Here is a 22932-nt window from a genome sequence, read left to right as displayed (position 1 = left end):
CTTCTTAAAATAAATATTCTGTCTTCAACACCGTATGTTGACGGCTAGAGAACAAAACCCTGGATATTCAGGAGAAAGAAACTGAGCACGTATGGAGAGATGATAACCTTTGCTGAACACGCCGGGAAAGAGGTGACGATGATACATTGAAATTTCATGGAAGTACAGTATATTCTGCATACTTTGTAGAGATGGAGGAGATACACACACCAAAATGTTTTCAGGAATGTTTTAAGGGATGATGCAGATATTTAATAGCTAGGTAACAACTTAAAACGGAGAGAGGGGTTAGAGATGCAACAATAGGGATGCTGGAGGAACACTGAATATACAGGAGCAAGGCAAACATTAAACGTGCCCTTAAGAATAGTGCATTGAAATTGCTTGTAACAAGATAAACACTGGAAATGAGAGGAAACAACAACATGATAACTGCTAGAAGGATAAGGCAAATGCAAGTGGGGATGAAGGTGATAATTGCCTCTGTTGGCAATCTGAAGTTTCACTGTAATCTGCATTGAGAGTAATCTGCTGTTTCATCCACACTAACTACAAAAACCACTTTATGACGTATAGCAATAAGCAATGATTATTATCTCTTTCAATCATTCATATATTTTGTTCGTCACCTATTTTAGTTTAAATTAAATTATCTAAGTAAGTTTTGTCCTTCGTATTTTTTCTTTAAATTGGTAAAATAAGGATCACTGCTTCATCAACGTCTCCAAACTTGAAAACTTGGCTAGATTTAGAATTCTCATTATCGTAAAGTGAAAGACGAGAGAAAGGAAGAAGAGATTGGGTGAGATGGTAGGAGAAGGGGAGAGATCGAGTGAGGAGCAGCTCTAAGAATGTCAGCTGGGTGAAGGGTTCTCTACTTATCCCGCCCACTTGGCTCACAACAACCCTGTTCCTGTCTGTTCACCTCCGTCTGCCCCTCCGTCTGCCCCCTCCCGATCCCCTCCCTGTATGTAATTAAACACAGCTTATACTTTGACTTCACTTTTTTATAAATAATTAATTCCATCATTAATAGAAAAAATGCGGTAGGCAATTCTCCTTGCTTATATTAATATAAATCTGTTGTGTTCTAATTTAGTAGTGTATTTATTTTCCATAATAAATACTAAATATTAGTCTTTTTCAACCCCAAAGTTAATTTAACAGGGTATACAGCCTGTCCATATATGTCTTAAAAAACCATGTTGCTTACCTATTAATTAATTAATCAATTTATTACCCTAAAACAATATTGCCTCCATTATTATGATGTAACTCGCACCTGTACTTTACAGTTTTGTGTTAGACAATATGACACAACGGGAAAAAGGATTTATAACCCTACCGAGACAACATGATCGAGTGTCCATTTTAAAATTTATTGAACCTCCTAAAAATATTTTTGGAATGAGTACACTTGCGGGTATTCGTAAAGGTTTAGCGTTTCACAGGTGATGAACATATAATGTAATAATGAGCTTCAACAATTAAGGTCTTTTAAGAGCGAATTTAGGTTGGTGAATACTGAACACTAGTCAACAACAATAAGAAAGTGAGACACATTACATCTCTTTGGTTATGAGCGTGTTATGGTTCACTATCATGTCATTCATTTATCTAACTATTATTCGTTATCTAAATATAAGAGGCTACATCATCATATGCTGAGAGATGTTTTGCATTATCGATCAATATAAGGTAGACGATAATTAATTAGTCCAGAGGAAGGTAGGTTCTGAGGCAAGCAGGTAGTCACGTGAGTCAGAAGGATTATACTGTAGGTAAGTAAGTAGGAAGGTAGAGAAGGAGCTGGGGATATAGATAACTACGTGGGTAGAGTGCTTTTATAGTAGGTAGGTAAGAAGTTTTATAAAATAGGGAAGCAGGATATTGGGTGTGTTTACAAACGACAATTTTATCATGGAGGAAATTATTCATAAAAGAAAATGGGGAACTTGCACCACTAAAATACTTTATACACATTGGCACTTATTTTTGTATATAATTATTATTTTAAAATATAACAATCTTGTAAAATACCGCATTAATACACAGGAAGGATAAAATAAATGAAAATCAAACAGAGACAAATATGCCAAAGTGCACAAATACATTATGAAGCTCCATTTAACTCCTAATGGCTCTGCTGATATCGATTTTTGTCTTGCGTTGAGCAGGACGGAACTGTAGAGCAACTTAAGCCTGGTCCAATATTAGCGAAGGATTGAGTGTCAAGCAGCGGAATCTCTGGAGATTGGCTGGTGTGCTGAAGCGTTTGTCTTGAAATCGAAACCCCACTGTTCTTTTATTTTGTTCTTGGTGTTAGGGAGAACGGAGGCATCCCATACGTTCCATTCAACTCAATAGCTCAAATTAATTTATTGAGTGAAACGTATGACTGTACAAGTATTTAGACTCCTACAGCATTTTTGGGGTTAATAATGATGATAAGCGTCGTAGGTTTATTAAAAAAAAGAGGTTTATTGTTAGTAGCGCTTGCTACAACAGTTCCTGATTCGATGGATGAGTGCAGTGTTTTACTCTCTCTCTCTCTGTAAACACTGCATTGTGTGTGTGTGTGTTCTGTGTGTCGCACACAGGTGGTGAAATGAGTCTAGTGTGGCAGCCGTACAAACACTGCATGCCCTCGTCTTAGTCGCCGCCGCTGCTGGCCCTCGTAGCGAACAGGGAAATAAGTCTTCCCCTGCCAGTACACAGACTCTTCACCATCAAGACTCCAGCTGTGCCTCCTCTGGCAACACACGATAACTGGGTGCCTTCGTGCCCAGGCTAGACCAGCAGATGATCTCAGTAGCATTGGGTCCTAGTGGACGGCGCATAGCCCACTGGCATGTGGACACGTTCTGGCGCCAACCAGCCATTGCCCCACTGCCTTGAGGATTAACCTTGGTATATACACTGAAGTAAACCCCAAGAAAATCTGCGGTGGAGCCCCGCATCAGGCAGACATGCTTTCAGAGCTCCAACAAGACTCGAACGGCGGTATAGGCGGAAGAGATGACCATCCTAGGAACCCAACGAATACACAGGCGGACGAAGGCAATCCTGATGGACAGGCTACTAAGGCAAACCTGAAAAGCTGGGCTATCGGCAGTCTATTGCAATCCCTCTCCCCATTCGTTGCAAGACTTGCACCCTGATCAGAAAAGGGAGAGCAGATGTGTGGTTGCAGCCTTCACTCCCAGCCACCACATAAATCAACTCACGAGAGCTTTCAGTTCATCATACCTCTCAACATCATCAAAACTCCGATACCCCTAAAAGTCCTATGGCGACAGACGAGGCAGGTGAGATGTAAGCTGACAGTCTCTAGTCACAACTCTGTTCTGGCGGCTTACAGGATGGTCGTTTATGCACTGGGATCTAGGCAGCAGTGCAATCCGATCCGTGCAAGGTGTAGCCTTTAAGGAGCCGCTCTGCTCACCCCACACGAAGAGGAGCTAAGAATCGTGCCTAAACATAGCCTGCCAAAACGCCAACCTGACTGGGCAACGCACCATAAGGTCATCCATATGCTGTCGATAACACAGTCAAAACACAGATCCAAACAAAACAAAACCATACAACCTCCTATGGTCGCTGCATGGGATGTCAGGACCTTCGATGATAGTACAAATGAGCGTCTGAAGAAGAACTGCCGTTGTGGCAAAAGAGCTGGATAGGATAACATCTACATAGCAGCCATTAGTAATTCCTGGCCCCAAATGAGGGTCGACTCACAGAAGGAGTCTGGCTATATTTCTTCTGAAGGGTGCTCGCGGAGAGAAACCGCATTTATAGAGTTGGCTTTGCCATACGCCAACAAATCCTACACAGGCTAACTAAAATGCCTGTTCAGATGAACAAGCGCCTTATGATGCTGAGAGTCCCACTGAATCACTCACGTCATGCCTTTTTCATCACTGCTATGCCCATGTTACGGACCACGCCATCAATTGTCATGATCTACCTACAGCACTACGAACCACGCCATCTATTGTCCTGATCTACCTACAGCACCACGAGCAACGCGCCATCTAGGGACGAAACCCAGTATGACTACTCTTAGTTACCACTCCGGGGTTTCCCTTCTCCATATCCTGGTTGTTGCGTCACCTCCTCAAAGTCTTCCTCATCAGCTCCAGTTCGATGAGAGTTCAGTTCACTCTGGGAGGTGACCACAGGATCACCTATCCCAGAAACCTACGGCACAGTGACTACCTACCGTCTTCTACAATACTCAGCCTCAGTCAGCCATCTCAGCTCCACACTTAAGTATTTGTAATCTTATATTGCCTCCCCACCTCCACCTTGCTTCAAATTATTGTATGTTGTATAAATATGTATATACTGTTAATGTTTAGGTTAAGTATGGTTAAGGGTAAATGAAAGCTGAACATTTTGTTAAGGAATTTATGGTACTATTATACACAAAAAAAATCGCATCCTTTGTCTACCCTTTTATAGTCGGATTGTCTTTGTTCTTTTATTGTTGTTGCCTGTTGGGCTCTGGGTAGACTTTTAACTATATTCTAAATCCCAACTCGTAACACGCAACACTGGATGCAGAGGATGACATTAGGAGGCATTTATGCCGACCTTGACAAAGTGCTAACCTCAATCCCGGACAAGACAATGCTGCACTCGCTAGCGACTTCTTTGCCAGAGTTGGCAGAGATGCTAACATTTGGCGGGAACCATTAGGAGAAATGGACTGTGCAAGTGTAATGCCTCACGGCCTACTCTCCTCAGCAAATGTGCTGCTCACAGCCTCAATATCAGCAATACCTTGTTTCAGCAGGCCGACAAGTTCCAAGATTCGTGGCAACACCCACGATCAAACTGGCATCTCATTGACTACATCATTGTGAGAGAAAGAGATCACCGGATGTCCTCTCACCCGTGCCGCGAGGTGGCTCAGACCACTGTGACACTGATCAACGACTTGTCAGTGCCAAGCTCTCACTTCACGTCGCCCCCAAAACAGCGAAGGCAGCAAGCGCCTGTATAGATATGTGAATATCGCCCGACGCCAAGACTCTGTTACCATTCATTGTACCTCATTTATTCACATGTCTGTATTACTTACATATCATTTTACCATGTTCGATATCTATGCCTATGTTCACTCACTAGGCCCATATACTATGTCTGTAAATTGCTTAGTCGAGTAATCCAGAGGACCTCAGTTATTGTCCTAGTGATGTTCAGCAACTCTCCTGCCCAGCTAGACAACATCCTCAGATCAGCTCGGCCTACCCACGGTCCGGGGTCCTTGTGCCCGCTTCCTGTATCGGTCGGCTATCACGCCAAGTCTTGCACACTTATTAATATACCTACCAAGGTTTCTGGAGTTTCAAGCAACCTTTTGTTCAGGATTGCATCCACTACATGGTGCAGTTGGAGTAGCTCCACCACCTATGCTCACAAGTCAAAAGCCGGCCTATTCCGTCTCCCCGGCCCCTCTCCGCTCAGGAAGATATACTCCAGTGCCCCTGGATGAAAGTGCTTTGTGACCTTGTGAAGTGCCCTATGAAGTGCAGTGCCTTTCATGTCTGTTTGCTAGGCCCCTATGCCCTACAGGTAGCAGAAACGCCCAGCCCAGTCTCCAAGACAGCACCTCCGCACATACACAGGTATTACACAGGCCCGCGACAGGCCCGCAAGCCACTGACTGCCTCCCACACTGAGTCACTGCACCAGCCTGCCTGGCGCCTGAGGGATAAGCACCGCTGCCAGCCGTCTCCCTCACTCTGCACAACATATTACAGTCAGTACTCTTTACTTGCCCGCCAGTTCCTACACTTAGCAAGCACATTGACGAAAACATAGCACTTCACCTTATTCTTTGTCTTTCCCATCGCAACCACACCAAGCACGAGATGTCTGACTCAATGATGATTTGCCGAAATTTAGATGAGGATTAGGAGGCAGACGAAGCTCACAGACCCCCCACCCTCCTCCTCACGCCTCACACGCTGGCGCGCCAAATTCAAAAGTGATGGGGAGCCAGGATATACGCTAGTTGAATTCACTTCAAAGCTTCCAAAGAGAAGGAAGCCTAAAGACGTCAAGAGAATCAGCTACCGTCTCCAACTTCAACAACAACACCAAGCTGATAACCACAAACTCCTGGGACTAGTGGAATTGCTGGCAATGAGGACGACTTCACCAGCTGCTACAACCAACGCCAGCTTCAGCCTCTTCATCTATCCTTCAGACAACGCCTCACATCGCCACTCATCCCCTTGGCATGCCCCTCAGCTCTTCTCAACCACCTGTTCCAGTCTCAACTTCGTCGACCTCTCCGCGGCTCTCCCCACCGCTTGCCGCCTCGAGTAATACCCTGCATTGCAAGTCTTCAGTTAACAGCCCCAATTCTTCAATCCGATGCAACATGCGTCAAGTATACTGTCACTTGGCGACGTCGCTTTCAAGATTTTGGCTGTCATGTCTGACCTCAATCGAATGCCTCAGAAACAACTCATCCAATTAAGATCGTGCATCTCCTCGATGTTCAACGCCTCCTAGAGCACACGCTAGCCATTCACCCCTGACTCCTCCATGTCAGTGACAGAGGTCTTAGGACGCCTTGCAGACATTTCGTGGCCTGCAATGAAGCCTTTGCGTCAGAGGGAACTGCTATCCTGCAAACAAGCTTCCTGGGGAATCATTCTCAGACTTATGCACGACTTAAGGACCTAGCAGCCGAGGGTGGACCTATGTACAGGCGATCCTGTAACCCAAAGCGAGATCCAGCTCACATGATCTTAAGGATGGGTGCATGACGAGGACCTGCTTCAGAAACTCCTCACTCTCGACGCCGCTTCCTCACTGACTTCGTCGCCCATTGTAGGTCGTGATGAGGCCATGAAGAGAGGCTGCCTCAGCTATACACTCATCGCCATCTTCAAGTTCACGCCGCCTCCACCTACAAGAGGAATCAACGCCAGAGGCAGACGGCGCCCTTTCCACAGCCCTTCGCCACGGTCACCTTCCGTGGCTTTCTCCCCGAATCAGAAGTTGTCAGCGCCAGCACGGTCCAGGAAAGTGCCTCTGCGCTGATAGTGTACATGTCGAAAACTGCGGGTTTTCATACACTGGCCCCGCACACCTCGGATGTCCCGCCAACAAGTCTCATGCAACGCTTGCGTAACAAGGCGACACTCGCCAAGTGTTACAGGGTCTACCAAGAAGCTTCCATCTCCAGGTCAAAATGTCTTCTTCACTCGTCTCCCCGAGAACAACAAAGGATGCTACGCAGGACGATGCCTCGAGGACAGGCTCCCCAAGCCTGTCAATGTTCGTATGTCCCACGGCACCAACTTCTTCCAACCTGATGATACCTGACACGGGCGCGACATCACGGTGATTGACCAACACACCTGGACGCTCTCTCAACATCCCTTAGGAGTAGCTCTGTCACCCACAGCCAGGAACGACGGCTCACAGCGGACGGGTCCCTGATGTCTCCAGCTTTGGGGGGTGCTTCGCTGGCAACATTACAGCTCGTCCCAAGTCTTGCCTTGCCACAGTCCACGTCCACGAGGGCATCCAACCCTCTCTTGCCTATGGCCATTGTCAGACTTGGCCATTGTCTCATCCGAGTTCCTGTAAAGCCCATCCTCGCTGTGACACACCTCAACAGGTGTGCAGAGATACCTGTTTCAGCCATGACCACACCTGCTGCCGCCCGGGAGTTCTTTTTTCGTCAGTTCAACGACAGTCTGCCTCCAAGTCCGACTTCCAGAAGACGCCGCTCAAGAAGATGACAGGCCCCCTGATGAGACCACCTCAAGCCTGGCGCAACGCTCTTCGCCATCCACACACCCAGGCCTATCCCTTTGCCACACGGGACAAGGTGAAGGCGGAGCTCGATCTCTGGTGCAGCAGGGATCAGACACGCCGTGAGGAGCTCCGAGTGGAAAGCACCATGTCTTTGAAGCACCTGCCTGTAGGTGTCCGCGATCACAGTGGACCTCACCCATCTCAACTCAAGAGGGTCTCCTGTCCCTGCCCATCCATCGCCTACGCCCATTCAAGCAGTCCGCAGCGCCACCCTGTCTGCAAAGTTTCTTACCACGGCGATGTACCACATCGGTACTGGCAAGTCGACCGCGGAAGAAGATCGCCACCACTACATTCATCACGCCCACGCCGTTTAACACCGCGACCCATGGGCTTCGGTGAAAGCAACGGGATGCGCATCGCCTGCGGTGGGGATATGGCCCTGCAGGGTGTCACCAACTGCGTGAGCGTCGAGATGACATCCCGTTTTCGACGATGATTCCCGCCCACTTGAACCGGTAGTTCATCTGATGCTCACAAGATGTCGTGCCATGGCATCACCTCCCGAACAAAGATAATTTGTGGTCGCCGCCTCCCAAGTTAACTACCGCGGCTACAACATCTCGCCAGAGGGGGATCTCAGCTGATGAGGAGAAGGCTGACATCAGGGACTTCCCTACCCAGCGAACCTGACTCTACCCGCCATTTATGGGCCTGGTAAATCAGCTGGCTGACTTTCTCCCCAAATCGCCACATCAGCCCAACTCTACGCCTCATGAGCCCCAAGCGCTCCTTCCTCTGGACTCCTGACCAACATGACCTGGCGGGGTTCAGGCATAAGAAGGCGCGAGCTGTCACCACCAGCCTTGGCACCCTTCGACCCGCCCTACCAGTGGTCCTCCAAACCGACGCCTCCTGTCTATACGTGTAAGCCCGGATACGCCTCCTCAAGACCACGGCCAGGTAGAGACTGCGCCTAGTTTAGTGTGGCTCCAGGTTTTGACGGACACGGAGACCAGATACCGCCACCTGGCTTCCGAACTAGAGATGCTGGCAGTCGCCTGGGCTATGGCCAAGTGCCGCCTTTACCTGTTCGGCCTTTGGGTATTTCACCCTCATGACGGACCCTTCATCGCCCGCTCATACTCCATCCTCAATCATCACATCGCTGACGCCATCGAAAATCCTCGCCCAACGCCTTCAAAGAGAAGACCGCCACTTACGTCTTTGCCGTGGCGCTACCGAAGCTTCTAGCATATCACTAGACGCCCTCCGAGTTTCCTGTTAGTCGCCCCACACCTGAAGATGAAGTCGACTGTACTACACGGCCGCTGCTCGCGTTCGGTCCTTAGTGACACACACAGCCACTTCTCTTGCAGGTTAACAAGACGACGACGACGCTCTTGCCGAAGACGAGATTCCTCCAGGAGCCAGACGCCGCCGCCACATGGGCATACGCCCAACTCTCGACTACGTTCCATGGATTCCCCACCAACCGCTAATGACATTCACGCCTCCGCCTCCCTCTGGAAGCCAAGGGATAGCCTCTATGCGACGGAGAGCTGCGTTGTACGCCCCAGGATCGTCGTTCCCACTGCCCTCGCTGGCGCACTTTTATCTCCGCCCATGACAGCCACCGCGCGCTAGCCACCAGGCGCAGAGCCCGTCAGACCGCTTCCTTCTGGCCTGGTATTGACGCCGATATTAGTATAACGTGTTGAGGCTCAGAGCCTTGCCAGTTAACTCCAGTCCAGCCAGAAGCAACAAGAGCCGTACCTGTGCAATGATTCTCCCAAAGCGGCCCCTTTGAGTCCGTGTCCGCCGATTCTTTTTAATGGCCGGAAAGTCTTTTCCTGGTGGTCGCTGACAGGCTCTCTGATGGCCCGTAGAAGTTCCCCTGCGTGGTCGACACCACCTCTTCCAGGGTCATCATCCGGATAAGCACCCGGTCGCTTCTTCCGGGAAGTCGGAGGCTCTCCGGGCCTCAACCACGGTGGCCCTCACCAATAGCCACATGAGTTCAAGAGCTTGCCGAACGCTGGGGCGTCCACCACATCGTCACCTCCCTCATTACCCGCAGAGGCGGTCGGCCACGCCGAGGCAGCGGTAAGTCCAGAATACTCATCTCAAGACAGCACCAACGGGAACCTGATTGCGAGGAGTTCGACAGGGGCCTGCGAAACCCTAACACCCCCACTCCTGCCGGATCTTTCTCCTGCTCCAGGTGTTGTATAGCTGCCCCCTTCAGACTCTCGTGCCTGCCCACCCCCAGTCTCTTCTTAGATGAATGGCAGATCAAGACGAAAGGCTGCCCGATGGCCCAAGAGACAGTTTCACTATGACGCCCACGCCCGCCTCTTCCCAGCTGACCGCTGGCCAGCGGGGCACGCAATCCAGGACCCGACGTCACACTGTTGGGGACACAAGGTCGGGGTCGTCATGGCCGTGGCGAGTCTCTGTCTGCATTCAAGTCCGCCTCCCCAGTGGTCGTGTGTGGCGAAACAGACGCCTATCTCCGCCCAGTGCCATCCTTTCTAGTGATTTAACCCTCCCCGCCCCTCGTCTCTGCTCAGACTAGAACGAAGGTCGTCAGTTGATCCCCATTGTCCTCGCCTCCCCGACTCATGGAAAAAGAGTTCTCGAGACTGCTGAGATTGCACTAGCATGACAAGAAGGGGGAGGGAGGTGTATAGATATGTAACACGCCTCGACGCCAAGACTTGTTACCATTCAATAGCATTTATTCACATGTCTGTATTACTACATATCATTTTACCATGTCTGATATCTATGCCTATGTTCACTCACTAGGCCCTGATATACTATGCAAGGCGTCTGTACTACAAGCATCGAAAGTAACTAGAGGACCTCAGTTATTGTCCTAGTGATGTTCATAACTCTCCTTGCCCAGCTAGACAACATCCCTCAGATCAGCCTCGGCCTACCTACGGTCCGGGGACAATAAGGTCCCTTTGTGCCTGCTCTATCGGTCGGCTATCACGCCAAGTCTTGTACACTTATTGAATATACCTACTGCTCGTGCTCTGGAGTTTCAAGAACCTTGGTTCAGGATTGCATCCACTACAGCGTCCAGAAGAGGTTTTAATACTAAGCATCTGGAGGAGCATGCAGTAGCACTTGCTTTCAGAGAGCAGCTCGAACATGGCTTATAAACAACCCAACAACAAACAACGTGAATCCTAGTGCCGAATGAGATACTCTCAACAATGTTATGACAAAAACCTGCAGAGATACCCCCCAACCTGATCAAAAGAATACACGTGCTGCTTTTACTGACTAGCAGAACAACCCTCAGTCTCAGAACAAAGCTGATACCCTCCGCAAGAAGAAAGCGGCATCCCAGCTGGAACATCGCATTCTAAAGAATGGCTGGCTTAAAAATAAAGCATGTGAAATGCAAAACATGCAGATTAGCACAAGATGCATGAATTTTTCATTTCTACTGAAACATTTTATGGGCCAACCTCTCGTGGCGCAGCCTCCCTCCGCTCATCTGATGGTAACATCATAATTATAAACGTTGAAGGCCCCTTTTTCAGTGCTGGAAAGCGCACTACCATTCATTGCTTAACTGAAACATCAATCTGGGTGTCCTAACTACCCAGCAGGTCCCTCAGCATCCACAGCTGACCCACCTCAGCTATTCTCCATCCCTGGATGAGGTAATCACTGTCATCAAACAGATGAAAAATAACAAAGCCTCAGAACCTGATGGAATCCCAGCCGAGGTGTAAAATGCAGGAGGATCTCTGCTTACCAGCCGTCTCCCCTCTCTCCTGAATAATATATGGGAAAGGAGGAAATCCCCCAAGCTCTTAAAGACGCTTCCATTGTCAAAATATTTAAGCACAAGGGAGACCGGTCAGACTGTGGTAACTACCGTGGGATCACGCTGCTCTCCGTAGCTGGCTAGATTATCGCCCGAGTCCTCCTAAACAGACTCCTTCCTGAGGTGGAAAACTTCCTCCCAGAATCTCAATGTGTTTTTAGACCATCACGTGGCACCACTGACATGATCTTTGCTGCCCGCCAAATACAGGAAAAGTGTAGAGAACAGCAATGAGGCCTGTACATGGCAAGGACGGCAGTGTCCTGCATAACGGCCCCCAGTCTGAGTTCTTCCCTATCCAAGCAGGGGTTAAACAACGGTGTGTACTGGCACTAACTCTCTTTTCCATTTTTTTGCCTTCCTTACTCGTGGGAGTGCCAATTTAGCCGGGCATCGAGTAAAGGGAGAAATGGGGTTTTTCAACATAAGACGACTCCAGATAAGAACAAAGGTATCGGCAGCTTCCATTACTGACCTTCAGTATGCAGACGACCTCACCCTTGTTGCTCACACTAAACACGACCAACAGATGTATTTATCCAGTTTTGAAATTATAGAACTTATCTTGTAATCAACCGAATTATTGCAGGAGAGAGAGAGAGAGAGAGAGAGAGAGAGAGAGAGAGAGAGAGAGAGAGAGAGAGAGGATGAAAGGGGAAACAGAGACATCAAACTATCGTCTCTACTGTTCAGTGAACGTCTTCAAGGGGGTGTAGATGAGGAAAGTCGGAGGACGGGCAGCAACCAGAAGGGCGAGCGAGAGGAAAGGGAGGGAAGAGGAGGAAGGGGAGGAAGGGATGGGGGAGGAAACGGCAATTTAATTAAATTAAGTGGATCGCTCGACGAAAATCACCCTTCACGTAATTTCCGAACTTGGTTGAGGGTGTTTTTGGCCTTAATATGTGTTCCCTAAAGTCAATAGAACGAGGATAACAGGTGAACAAGATAAAAAGAGCCTTGCAAAATTAACATAACTTTTCTATAAGTATGAACTACATTTTAATAAGAATGATGGCATGATCACCTAGGTTTATTATAATGATATAAGCAATTTATAGCTAAGTTATGCATCTATAATTTATAATGTATTCAAGAGGTTATTTTTTTTAAGTTGAAAATGATCATGTCAGCATATGTCACCTAGGTATCTTTTTTCTGAATTACTATTTGTGATATTGCTGGTATATCATATATACCTTCAAGTTGTTAAAGGCGACGCCTTAAAGGTTCCCTCCCAATAAACTGTGTAGAACAAGCAAGTATTCGTGTGGTATGACAGGCCTATAGTTTCAATGAGTTTCATGCTCCTGAACTGGCCCTTTAACCTTTGATTCTTAATTAGTTAATGGGGCTGGAACATGTAAAAGTATAGAGGGTTTTAGTAGCAAAACCCAACTGTCCTTTCTGTATTTATTAAGACAATATATTATATACAGTTCCAAGTGTATATCACCATAACTAAATCACTGAGGCTATGAACAATGAGGACGGAGGCTATGTTAAATAGCTCTCCTAAAATACATCCTGTTGGGGTGAGGGGTTGAGCACGAAAAGTTTCAAAGAAGTTGGTTCATGTATGAACTAACATTCTTAGGGCCTTGCCCTTTCAAGAAAACTTAACACTATCACGTGATGCATCCATGTTACCTCATAGTCAGTGTAAGGTTACAGGGGGTGATATGATTATATAAACTCAATGTACTGCCCTAATATTTATATAAAAAACTAAGGCTAATATCGCTGGTCACCACCTCTGAGCCTCCACGAGGAATTAACTTGTCTCTCAGAATACATCCTATACATAAACCTAACCATGGTACAAAACATATGTGTAGACACTGTTGGGGACTCTGAACCATAGGTTTACTAATTACTGGGGTCCTAGATCATAGTATCTTATGATAGTATATGACAATGTTCAACTTAGAAGATACTGACTTATAACAAAAACAAAAATATCACTGCCAGAATTAACACAATAGTGGGATGGTAAAGCTTGGTATTGCAAATTCTGCAAAATAAAAATGGCAAATGATTTTCTAAATTAGCAGACTGTGACTCTTTCAAGTAAGAAATAACTTTCAACTTCTCTGGAGACATTATTGAATTTACTAATAGTTAAAATTAAGGACTTGAAACAATGGAATTCAACGAAGTAAGATTTAAATTCAATGCAAAATGCTAATAAGAAGGCAAGGGTCTCCAACGAACTACAAGTTATTTCACAGTAATCCGAGCTTAAATATCCTTTCACAACTAACTGTTTACTTCACTATCTTGGCATTTTAAAATGACATTAGTTTCATCAGGAAAGAAAAAATATCTCACATTATGCAGATGCGCATGAAACACAGTTTTCCTAGAAATTGACCTATAACTATGTTGTGTTAGCTTGCATACGTTAATTTGTATGACTGAAGCAATTCACATATCCCTTCTGCAGCAGGAATGAATGAGAAGACATAGGCTGGGTATATGTGTAAATGTAAATGTGACGATTGACACCTTGATAATACCCTAGGATCATACAATGCTAGCAAGGTATATTCTTCATCAATTAGCAGAAGTTCCTTGGTCTATCCAGAGTATACAGTTTGTCATTAAAATACGGAAGGGTTCCAAATGCCATGCATTAAATTTATGTTGCCCTAGCATAGGTATGTGGATAAGAATAGCATTGTGCGTGAGAGTTGACTCCAAATAAAAAGGTAATAATATTCTACCTCATGATCTGGGAAAATTGTAGTTAAATGATAAGTCAACTTGGCTATTTGTAATGTTTCAAGAGGAGTCTTCACAGACACAAGTTTTACATCCACTCATCCTAACCCTGCATCCACGATGCTTGCAATAAGTTAATTTTGGTTAGTAATTATATCTTTAACAGAACTTTCCGCAGCATGCAAATACTCAGAAAAATACAGGAGCACTTCCAATGTCGGGGACTGGAATTCATTAACTTATAAATAACTCCTAGATAAATGGTTAGGACTCAACACCGCATTAACTTTTGATTCTAAGGCACTAATTGCATAAAAGGATTAAGCTATAACCCGATTTTGTTTAATAACAGCTTGATGGACAATGTTCATGTGGTCTCCTAGTTTAGCTACATCCTTGCAGTAACTGTGCCAAATAGAGCGTTTGTATAAGACCAACAAAATTAAACAATCCTCGCTTTCTTTGTGTTTGGGAACGCACTTTCTTTGCAAGATCATTCTAAGACGCTGGAATAGTGTTTCTGACTGCGACGAGAATCTTGTGAAGGGTTCCGAGACGAAATAGCTGAAGCTCAACAGTTTCTGAAACCATTGCCGAACTGTTTGGATTCTTACGGAGATCATCAGAGACAGTCAGCTTGCAGTTGAACATCAATGGATTCCATCTGGCGTGGAAGCTTGAGCAGTCGTGGCACTATATATTATGTTGGCCACGTATTCAACAAGGAGAACGCGTTCAAGGGGTGCAAATAAGCGCACTTGGCTTAAGGACTTCTGTGGACATATCCGTCAACACAGAGGTGCCAAAGCAGCAGGAGCAGCACACCACGATCCAAGCCATTCTGTACAAGCTCACCGTATTTTAATATTTGTTTGCAGAACGAAGTTTCAAACGATAATCATTAGGCACACTTTGTTTGTGTACCGTTTGAAAAGATGTGTCTTACGATATCATTACCATTCTTGGGCAATAAATCTGTATGGCTCCTTAGATAGCTTCCATATGCACTAAATCTGCGGTTTAGCATTAGGCTTCCAAATTTTTAATTTGTTGCCCGATTCTTTGACGATAAAGCGGAATGGACCAGAAAATTCGTCTGAAAGCTTAGAGTTTCTTTCAGATTCTCTCACCATAACAGCATCAAATTATTTCTAACATGACAGGCTTAGCTTGTTTATGTTACGTAAAATTATTTCAGCGCGTGTCGCTGCTAAATGTTTCCGTATTTCTGGCCATGAGTATTGTAAAACGCTGAGCTTCGTTTTGTAAGCAAAAAATCTTCCATATTATAAAATATAAGTATTGATGGGTCGTAAGTACGTCATAAGGCAGACGTTTCATTCATGCCATAAACAACATAGTAAGGTGATTTTGCCGGTAGAGCTGCTAATCGACCCACATTATCGCCAAGAATTTGCGGTAACCAATCCTCCCATGTGTGTGTTGTATATCACACACCAATCGGGGGAAGTATTCTAAGATCTTAAGATTGGTTCTCATGACAAGGCCATTAGCCTGTGGATGGTAGGCTGTAATAAAACTCTGTTGTATCTCATATTATACACAAATTTATGCTACTAGCTGATTCTGAACTCTAATCCATTGTCGGAGAGAAGAACCTTGGGCGTAGTAAAAGGACATATAAGATTCATCATTAAGGCATAGGCCACAGATTAGTGGGACTAAAATCACAAATCTAGAAAAAATATCCACACACACTAGCACGTACGAGGATCCCTGATGACTCCTTGGAAGTTGTAGCAAGTCTATCGCGACTGTGTCAAACCGACGTTCCGGTGTAGAATATTGTAGAATTGGAACCGGTGACCCTGTAGTACCCTTATGTTGAGCACATGACAAACATTGTAGTATGCAGTTCCATGTCTTTCTTCATAGAATTCAAAAAATATATCTAATTTCCGCAGGCATTTGTCACATCCTTGGAGTCCTGCCTGAGCGGAACAATTAATTTTGTAAGCTTCAACTTCCCTCCCCCGACTCTAAAGCAAAAATGACTGCAAGACCACAATGAATCGCATCATTGTTCATCCTCTAATTTTGAAAAGTGAACGTGCGATGTTTCTAGACAAAGCGTCGGCGACCATTTCGCTCTTCCAGGTAATACCAGAACTCGGGTTTGAATTCTTGAATGGTCAAATACCAACATGCTAATCTCCTGATAGATTTCTGCCATGAACACACCCAACAAAAACAACAAAACCAAAATGATGTCTTTAAAATTTTTCAGTGCTCAAACAACAGCTAAAGTCTCTAAATGCGTTACTGAATAACATGCCAACACACAAAAGTCAGTCCAACTGCATGAGTACAGCCCGATTCCCTTGTCCAGAGGCGTCGGCACACAGAGTGAAGTCGTGAGAGTAATCAGGAAATGGTAAAAACAGGGCATTGGTAAGTGCTGCTTTTCAAATTTTCAAATGTTAGTTTTCGTGTTCAGCATTATATACAAAATTGCATCTTTCCTCAACTTAAATTAAGGGTGACGCTAATGTTGCATAGTTTTAATAAAATAACGATAATATCCAGATAAACCAAGTAAACTACGCACCGTATCAACAGATGTAGACGCGAACTGGAGCAACAACTCATCTCATCATCAACTGTATGAATAATTATTATGCCGTCAACTACATGACCAAGTAAATGGATTCCGGATTTTAAAAACTCACATCTAGAAAGTTTACCAAGACCTGCTGCAGAAAGTTTTTGTAACACTTCACGCAGTTTGACAAGATGGGTATCGACATTCTTACTGACTACTATGAGATCATCTAAGTAAACACAGACTGTGGTACCTATCAATCCGGCAAACAGGGTGTTGATCATCCTTTAAAAAGTCAGTGGGGCATTTCTGAGAACAAATGGCATCTGCAGAAATTCAAAATGGCCCAAAGCAGTAACCTCTCGGGATTTTTCATCGAGCTGCATTTGCCAATACCCGCTACGCAAATCTAAATTGCTAAAAACAGCGTTATCCTGTATGCCCAGAACTGTAAAATATCATCAAGATGCCAGGCATAGGGTACCTATCTGGGATAGTATTTTCATTGTTGACGCGCCTAAAATCAATAATCAAAGTGCCAACCGCCATCCTTCTTGGGACTAAAACAAAGGTCTATTGAAAGGAGACGAATGTGTGATGACCTTCTCATTCAACATATCATGAACCATATCCTGAACCATATACTGAACCATGTCCTGAGCTACAGCGCGCTGGCTATGTGGTAGTCGGTAAGCCAGTATGTAAATTGAATTCGTGCCCTCCTTTAAGGATATGTGATGTGAGGTTAGATCTGTGTGCCCCAACTCATCCCCTGGTAAAGCTACAATGTTTCTGTAGTCTGCAAGCAGCTCTAAGAGTCTAGTCTTGCCTTGAGGATGATCAATCACCTTAACATGTGGTGAAATTTGACCTATCATCGCCTGTCCAGTTTCTTCAAGTGGAGAAGAAATACTACCAATTGGGAATTGCGAGGGCTAAAGTAACAGTGTTATGAAAAACTAGAAAATCACATAAATAACATCCGTCTTTCGTCATTCTAAGAGCGCCTGTTCTGTTAGAACTAGAACGTCTGTTAAACCACCTCAGTCGAATCAAACAATGTTGATTCACATGATAATAAGCCCTTTAACTCAGTATCGCTTCCGGAAGACATATTACATCAGTCCTCGTGTACACGTCAGGTAAAACAACAGGTGGCTGTGGTGATTTCCTCATTCTGATAGTGGGAGTACCCGTTACTCGCAGGTACACCTTTCCAACTTTTGCTGCTAACGCTGATAGTGTGACTCCAGGAGGTCTTGAGCTGAAGTTGACTCCGTTATCTGCCTTCCTAATGGGCACATGGTGATGACACGTTCAACCTTGCGGAAAACAATCAGCAGAATTGGAGTATAGTATTGTAGGAAAAAACACCATTAATTGTATAGAATTATTATCAACGAACAACTACAAATAAATTTTCAAGAGTTGGTAGACCTATCAATCCGTCAGCTGGTGGTAAATTAAATTCCTGACCAAGCATAAAAAATCTGCATAAAAGAAAATACTACGTTTAGAAAAGCGTAGTGGTAAAATTACCATTCCTGCAATGTTCAATTGCGTCCCGGAAACCCTTTCGAGATCGAAGTCAGTAGGTCGAAAAGAAAAATTTCGGTGAGGGAATCTACATTGTAACCTTGGTAGGATGCCAAAGTTAATACATTTGCACACGCACCATCAATATCCAAAGCCAACTTGATAGACCCAACTTGTCGGTGAATGGACAACACTCTGCTTCTTTGTTGAGCGCAGCTATTAACGAGGCTGCCACAGAAGTGTTGTTAAGCGCTGGTACTCGATGTGTACCATCCTTCGTTTGGTGAACAAAGCTGGTCTTCCCCCAGCTTCTTGTGATGATAACGATGCACTGTATGCTGCTGTGTTACCTGGGTGAGATCCTGAGTCTATGCCCGAACTCTTTGCATAGCGGCCACTGTGTTGTGAGAGTCAGACTGATGGTACTACACCATATATCAGCTTTATGGTCTGTCACAGACATATTCCTTGCAGCCGCCGTATGTTAAGTGAGGGTCCATGTCTTTGACGTGGGCCGGTGGTTGGATGTCTTTTCTTATTCTGGCAACCACTACGCTGGAGCTGCAAATAAAGTCCACTGTATGATCTTTTCATAATGGGCATACTAAAGTTTGCTCAGCTTTGTTACTTCCGGGTTGTTCGGAAACTTGATGTTGCAATGGTGCTAGAGGCAGTTGTCCTGAAGCAGGAGTACGGAGCTGACTTGGGGAGCAAGTTTATTTGTGTAATTTATGATCAAATCAGTTATGTATACCATTATCCTGTGCACGACAATATATAGGAAGTCGCAAACCACACAAGAAAACTAATTAGTTCAATCAATTTCAAATATTTTATTTAAACATTTTGTCATCATCATCAAACCAGGGCGATCCACCAAAATTAGCACGAATGTCCTGACAGACATCACCGGCAATGGCGACACTCTTCATCCGAGCGCTCTGTGCGAACCGCATTTAGAAACGATCTATCCACCTAAATAACCAATGTAAATGTCCTTGCTGTGTACCACAATCAAAAATAAATACCAATTCGATACTTTTTAAAATATCTATACCTCGGGTCAGCAAGACCACTGGCGTCCAAATGTTTACTTGCAAAACTACCTTGTTTGATATGAGAGCGAACAAATGCTTTCTTCTCATCATCTCCTGTAATTTGAAAATTTTTCATGGTATCCTCACATGCTCTTATAAATGTAGTTACCCGGTATTCATCTTCCCCTGTAAAATCGCGGATGTAAGATCGCCACGCTGTAACGCCTGAATAACATATGAAGAGGGCTAGTAAACATGCCTGGTGTTGTGAAGTAGCTATGCTATTCAAATTAATCCTAATTGAAGGATCAGCTGGCGGAGGAAGTTAAAAAAAAAATTCTTTTCACCGTTTTTCTGCAGGTGAAAGGAGAACTTGCCCGTAATCAGGCGACGATATACTTATTACCTGACCTAGGGTTCTAAGCAGTTTGAACGCAAATGATTGTTCTATCAAATCTTCACTACTCCTGACAGAACTTTGGATTGCGCCTGTGTTTCGTGCGAATCTACTGAAACCATTTGTCTAGCTGAATATTGACATTAACCTCATTTCAAATATCTGAATCGCTACTATAATGCCCACCAACTTGTAATATCCAAGACGAAGACTTAGAAAAACGGTCCATTAATATTTAAATCAAAAGTTATTTCATAAAAAAAATACTCTTGCCTTTCATTTACAGTAACAACTCTACTAGTAAAATGAAGAAATTATCAATAAATGAATAAGAGAAAATTAATACTGACTTAATTACTTCAGTATCTATATTCATATAAAATTGTAAGCAAGACACTTATAAAATTAATATAACCTACACAACGCCAATTTGTGTGGAGATATGCTATAAATACATCACTGTGGGTATATATATAATGTATACCTAGAATACATAGGAATGTAGTCTTGAGTGGACGTTGCCCGAGAGCCATCAGAAGCAGGAGTTCTACACACAGTCACAGCTGACTCCAAGGTCGCGGTAAGCGGGTCGGCGAGTCGGTAAATGTCTTCCGTGGTGATGGTCAGCAGATGATGTCTCCGTTGCGTAGCAACTGATTAAAGCTTCAAAATGGCGACCTGTTGAGTCCACTTCAACGACGGGGAGTCCACTATCCTGAAATGCTGACCAAGGGCTGTGGGGTCGTTGGGTTTACTGGGAGACGTCACCACGGGTGGGTGTAAGAGTTCTTCTGTGTGCAAACCTCTTAGTAGCTTTTCAATGACATGTATATATATATATATATATATATATATATATATATATATATATATATATATATATATATATATATATACATATATATATATATATATATATATATATATATATATATATATATATATATATATATATATATATATATATATATATATATATATGTAGACTTACTAGGTACACACAGAAATACGCTGCAGTCACGGGCAGTCCAAAACAGTCTGTTTTAAATAATTTGTTATGTCTAAATGTGTAAGTGCGTGTTATACAACCTCAAGCACGCTAGGTATGTGAGCTTAACTGTGAGCCCAATGGAGGCATTTCTGGGGTATCCGCTCACAGATGTTGAATGATGATGCTACAGATTCTTCTCCGCCACGCCTGGTTTGCCTCTTGCTATACAGGGGTGATATTTGAAAAAACTTGTACACTCCTCTTTGGATGTGACAAAATAATATCACACAACATGCCAACGTCTCCTGCAGGATATATGGCACTTTGGAAGACTGTAACATATATTTTCTTACAGTTTTCCGTATTACAAACAATTATGACTTGTTATGTAGATTGTACTAAGCAGAATATTGTTATCATTACCACTTTGCTGCCACCTATGAACTGGCCGCTAACCGTTGATTCATGAATGAAGTTAGTTAACATTGAGGCTGGAATATAAAATCATGAAACCTTCTGTATTTATTAAGAAAATAAATTATCTTCTGATTTCGAGTGTATATCACTGTAATGCTGTAACTATGAGTAATGTTAAATAAAGGCGAAACTGAATGAGGCTCTTCTAAATAAATATAGCGCGTGGCAGAGGATTGAGTAAAGTGTCTCCAGTAGCCGCTTCTACAGGCTATTTAACTGCCGGGCCGCTCTCTGAACTTTACTTCTACTCAAAGCCAGTGGAAAGTTACAGGGGGTGATATGATTATATAAACTCAATGTACTGCCTTGACATCTATATAAAAATTATGGGGCTAATACACTCCTTCACTCTCAGTTCACGACTCAAATTCATGCTAAGGTACACTCGACTCTCGTGTGAATTTTCAAGCCTGTCATGACCAGATATGTTAATGAATATTCTTCAAATGTTTCGCTTTGATGGTTTGGCTAAATTGTTAACATGACACAGTAACGTTAACATGACACAGAGTAACGTAATATAATTTCATGATTATGATATTACATTATCATTCATTATATTGCCAAGCAGTTTCCATCATGCATTATACTGCCATGCGCTATACTGTCAGGAGTTATACTGTCAAGCGCTTTATTGCTATGCTTTGTACAGTCGTACATCATACTTTCATGTTTCACTTGTAAAGTACAGTGTAGTAGGATACAGTTTTGTTAGTGCGGGTTATGATACTACAGTATCAAATATTGCTCTATATAACTCCACCTATAGTTACCAAACAGTTGAGTCATCTGTTTCATTGCACACACTCACACACACACACACACACACACACACACACACACACACACACACTACTACTACTACTACTACTCCTACTTTGCTTTCACTAGGAACCGAGTATGACGATCATCCAGCTATGATACAATGATATGAGTTATTAGGGATGTCACCTTGGTTGGTGAGTTTTGAGGTAACTAAAGAGGCCAATACGGGACCCGCAGAGTCTTCCACATTCGTTGCACATGTGAAGGGCTTCATCTACTGTGGGAGGGGCGGTGGCAGCATCTTTCCAACGTTGGCGCTAGTATGCCTAGGTTTGTAGTCGGGCTAACTCGAAAGTATTGACACCTTCTCGTGTGGTGCTCCTCCAAGCGTTACGATGTAGAGTAATCGACTCCCAGGTGAGGGGGGTCAAATTGGCACCTTATCAGATTTGTCTTAAGACTATCCTTACACCTTTTAAAATGCCCGCCTGCATTACGTTTACTATTCGTTGGGTGACTGTAAAGTAGCTGCTTTGGCAGTCTACTGTCGTCCATGCGGGTAGCATGGCCATTCCAACGTAGTTGTTCATGGATAACGGTAGCTTCGATGCTCCTACAGTTGATGTCAACAAGAATACTGGCATTTGTTCTCTTGTCTTCCCAGCGAACTCGGAGGATGAAACGTAGACTACATTGGTGAAAATTTCAAGTGCCTTGAGGTGCCTCCTGTATGTGACCCATGTCTCACTGCCATATAGTAAGGTGGGCAGGACCACTACTCGATATACATGCAGCTTTGTGGATAAT

The sequence above is a fragment of the Homarus americanus genome, unplaced genomic scaffold (assembly GCF_018991925.1).
Source record: "Homarus americanus isolate GMGI-L3 unplaced genomic scaffold, GMGI_Hamer_2.0 scaffold4896, whole genome shotgun sequence".
NCBI classification, from domain to species: Eukaryota; Metazoa; Arthropoda; class Malacostraca; order Decapoda; family Nephropidae; genus Homarus; species Homarus americanus.
This window is presented reverse-complemented; position numbering follows the sequence as displayed.